The sequence below is a fragment of the Mus caroli genome, unplaced genomic scaffold (assembly GCF_978045245.1).
Source record: "Mus caroli unplaced genomic scaffold, Mus_caroli_1 scaffold_14, whole genome shotgun sequence".
In the NCBI taxonomy this organism is placed as follows: Eukaryota; Metazoa; Chordata; class Mammalia; order Rodentia; family Muridae; genus Mus; species Mus caroli.
The window spans coordinates 3,424,949-3,429,644 of record NW_028227269.1 but is presented as its reverse complement, the minus strand read 5'-3'; the positions used below and the strand labels follow the sequence as shown (position 1 = coordinate 3,429,644).

The window sequence follows — 4,696 nt, the reverse complement described above, 5'->3', positions numbered from 1 at the left end:
AGTAAATATTTATTGCTGAGTACACCACACACTTCAAACATGTACTCAAAAGGATTTTAGCTGCATCTGGCCTGAAAGCATCCTTTCCAAGGGCTACCTTTTATAGAACCAGAAGTGCTATGCGACCTACTAAGGGAAGAGCATAAACAATAGCTTTAACTAGCTGTGGCACCCATGAATCACATCAAGGACCAGCCTACTGATTCCATTCTATTACACCAGCATAATCCCTAACTACACTCTAAATGCATACCCTTATACTGACAGAGAAGTGCAGATCCCAGCTCTAACCAAGTAGGCTTCTAATCCAGTAATCCAAGGCCCAGACCCTGAGTCCACAAAGTATGATCTGTCCAGTCTGTGGCAAAAATGTCAAAGTATCATTAAAGTTACACCCTTACTGTGGCAAGGCCCTGCCAGTAGAGGAGGAAGGAAGCAACAAGACTGGCATTATACTTCCTGTGTCATCCTCTGAAGCTCCAGAAGAGAGCTGAACTCTGGTTCTGCAACCTCTCCCAAGAAAGTGAAATGGTCACACACTGTCACTTCTCTCCCAACCTCCCTCCACTCTGATGGTGGCAGGACTGAGTCTGATGATACCTTGAGTTTTCCTGAGAGAGTCACAGGTACCTGGAGCAGACCCCTGACCCCCAAAGGTAGCCCAGTTTCCACCAGTCTGAGCCCTCAGACACTGAAGTGGAGCCTGGTGACCAATTCTTTCCAGGCTTTGCCCACAGGGACAAAGCTGACAGACCAGAATAGAAAGCACTGGACATTGGAGGCCCTGAAGACCTGGGATAACCAAGGCAGCCTCTTTGAAGCTGAGCCCAATATTGTTGTCCCCTGTGATTCAAAGTCTCAGGAGCAGAGATTCTCACACAAACTGAACTCCAAGTATGGGCTCCTTTTCAATGAGCAGACCTTCTTTCAGAGAGCGGCCAAGCCTGTGAACATGAATAAGTGGAAGAAGCAGTGTTTGGTCCTGCTCCTAGCCATCCCTATCTGTATCAGCTTTGGCATTCACCAGGACAAGTACAGGTTTCTGGAGTTCCCCAGCCTGGGGAGGATCCTTCAGTCAGCTATGGATGACAACCATAGCTGGATGAAATGTGTGGTATCAAAGAGATGTGTGTTGCAGGTTGCCTGAAGATGTTAGATGTTCTGGAGTTTCTCCATGAAAACAAATATATTCACAGAAACCTGACAGCTCAGAATGTCTTTGTGAATCCAGAGTTCTGAGCCAGGTAACCCTAGTGGGCTACCGCCCAGGTAGCAAACATGTGGCCTAAAAAGAAGGCAGTAGAAGTCCACATGAGGGGGGACATGGAGTTCATTAACATGGCATCAACAAGGAATGTGGGCCCTGCGGCCACAGCAATTTCCAGACCATGGGCTACTGTATGCTCAAGTGGCATTATGGGTCCCTACCATGGATAAACTGCCTTCCCAACACAGAGGAGCTAATTAGGCAAAAGCAGAAGTAGCTGAACAGCCCTAAACCCCATGTGGGACTATGTGGCTACTCGAGCAGGGCCTCAGAGACTCTGCAGGAGCACTGAAAGGTGGTGATGGTTCCCAGTTACAAGGAGAAGCCACTCTATGTTATGATGAGGAAGAATCTAGAAGCTCTGCTGCAGGATATGCTGGTGCCATTCTATGACCCTTTGGACCTTCAGGTGGTGCCTTAGTTAGAAACAGAGCTCCTGAATTTTAGCATGAAATAGAACATGAAGTGGTATGATTTGAGGCCTTCTGTTTGAACTCAGACCTCCTAAAAGAATTCCTTGAATGTGCGTTCTCACCTCTCCCGTAGGACAGACAAATAAGTTCTCTCAATCTTAGGGAACCTGAATTATCCCATAATGTGAAACTCCTCTCTATTTTTCGGCCCCAGCAGTTGTGGATGGAGGTGAGTATATTTTGGTGGCAGCAGCAGCTACTTCCATAGGGCCTTTTTTTAAAATTTTTTATTAGATGTTTTGTTCATTTACATTTCAAATGCTATCCCTAAAGTCCCCTATTCCTTCCCCCCATCCCCGCTCCCCTACCCACCCACTCCCACATCTTGGCTCTCACGTTCCCCTGTAGTGGGGTATATAAAGCTTGCAAGACCAAGGGACCTCTCTTCCCAAAGACGGCCTATTAGGCCATCTTCTACTACATATGCAGCTAGAGACACGAGTTCTGGAGATACTGGTTAGTTCATATTGTTGTTCCACCTATAGGGTTGCAGACCCCTTCAGCTCCATGGGCACTTACTCGAGCTCCTCCATTGGGGGCCCATGTGTTCCATCCAATAGAAGACTGCGAGAATCCACTTCTGTATTTGCCAGGCACTGTCATAATCTCACATGAGACAGCTATATCAGGGTCCTATCAGCAAAATCTTGCTGGTATGTGCAATACTGTCTGCATTTGGTGGCTGATTATGGGATGGATCCCCGGGTGGGGCAGTGTCTGGATAGTCCATCCTTTTGTCTCAGATATAAACTTTGTCTCTGTAACTCCTTCCATGGGCATTTTGTTCCCTATTCTAAGGAGGAATGAAGTATCCACACATTGGTCTTCCTTCTTCTTGAGTTTCATGTTTTCCAAGTTGTATCTTGGGTATTCTAAGTTTCTGGGCTAATATTCACTTATCAGTGAATGCATATCAAGTGACTTCTTTTGTGATTGGGCTATATCATTCAGGATGATATACTCCAGATACATCCAATTGCCCAAGAATTTCATAAATTCATTATCTTTAACAGCTGAGTAATACTCCATTGTGTAAATGTACCACATTTTCTGTATCCATTCGTCTGTTGAGGGACATCTGGAGTACCAGCTTCTGGCTATTATAAATAAGGCTGCTATGAACATAGTGGAGCATGTATTCTTATTACCAGTAGGAACATCTTCTGGGTATATGCCCAGGAGAGATATTGCTGGATCTTCCATTAGTACTATGCCCAATTTTCTGATGAACCACCAGACTGATTTCCAGAGTGGTTGTACAAGCTTGCAATCCCACCAGCAATGGAGGAGTGTTCCTCTTTCTCCACATCCTCACCAGTATCTGCTGTCACCTGAATTTTTGATCTTAGCCATTCTTACTGGTGTGAGGTGGAATGTCAAGTTGTTTTGATTTGCATTTCCCTGATGATTAAGGATATTGAACTTCTTTTCAAGTACTTCTCAGCCCTTTGGTATTCCTCAGTTGAGAATTCTTTGTTTAACTCTGTACCACATTTTTTAATGAGGCTATTTGAATTTCTGGAGTCCAGCTTCTTGAGCTCTTTGTATATATTGGATATTAGTCCCCTATCAGATTTAGGATTGGTAAAAATCCTTTCCTAGTCTGTTGGTGGCCTTTTTGTCTTATTGACAGTATCTTTTGCCTTACAAAAGCTTTGCAATTTTATGAGGTCCCATTTGTTGATTCTTACTGCAAAAGCCATTGCTGTTCTCTTTAGAAAATTATCCCCCTGTGCCCATATCTTCCAGGCTTTTCTCCACTTTCTCCTCTATTAATTTCAGTGTCTCTGGTTTTATGTGGAGGTCTTTGATCCACCTAGACTTGAGCTTTGTACAAGGAGATAACAATGGATCAATTTGCATTCTTCTACATGATAACTGCCAGTTGTGCCAGCACCATTTGTTGAAAATGCTGTCGTTTTTCCACGGGATGGTTTTAGCTCCCTTGTCAAAGATCAAGTGACCATAGGTGTGTGGGTTCTTCAATTCTATTCCATTTATCTATCTGTCTGGCACTGTACCAGTACCATGCAGTTTTATCACAATTGCTCTGTAGTACAGCTTGAGGTCAGGAATGGTGATTCCACCAGAGGTTCTTTTATCCTTGAGAAGAGTTTTTGCTATCCTAGGTTTTTTGTTATCCCATATGAACTTGCAAATTGCCCTTTATAACTAGAGGAAGAATTGAGTTGGAATTTTGATGGGGATTGCAGTGACTCTGTACATTTCTTTCAGCAGTATAACAATTTTGCCTATATTAATCCTGTCAATTCATGACCACGGGAGATCTTTCCATCTTCTGAGATCTTCAGTTTCTTTCTTCAGAAACTTGAAGTTCTTCTCATACAGATCTTTCACTTCCTCAATTAGAGTCACACCAAGGTATTTTATATTATTTGTGGCTATTGTGAAGGGTGTTGTTTCTCTAATTTCTTCCTCATCCTATTTATCCTTTGTGTAGAGAAAGGCCATTGATTTGTTTGAGTTAATTTTATATCCAGCTACTTCACTGAAGCTGTTTATCAGGTTTAGGGGTTCTCTGGTGGAATTTTTAAGGTCACTTATATATACTAACATATCATCTGCAAATAGTGATATTTTGACTTCTTCCTTTCCAATTTGTATCCCCTTGATTTCCTTTTGTTGTCGAATTGCTCTGGCTAGGACTTCAAGTACTATATTGAATAGATAGGGAGAAAGTGGGCAGCCTTGTCTAGTCCCTGATTTTAGTGGGATTCCTTCGAGTATCTCTCCATTTAGTTTGATGTTGGCTACTGGTTTGCTGTATATTGCTTTTATTATGTTTAGGTATGGGCCTTGAATTCCTGATCTTTCCATGACTTTTATCATGAAGAGGTGTTGGATTTTGTCAAATGCTTCCCAGCATCTAATGAGATGATCATGTGATTTTTGTCTTTGAGTTTTTTTATATAGTCGATTACATTGATAGATTTTT

The 4,696-nt window shown here is 42.7% G+C and overlaps 1 pseudogene; it reads left to right on the top strand.

Annotated features, from left to right (window-relative positions):
- The first annotated feature begins 335 nt into the window (after positions 1–335).
- Positions 336–1,688, top strand: LOC110307292 (serine/threonine-protein kinase VRK3 pseudogene; annotated as a pseudogene).
- Positions 1,689–4,696: the final 3,008 nt, after the last annotated feature.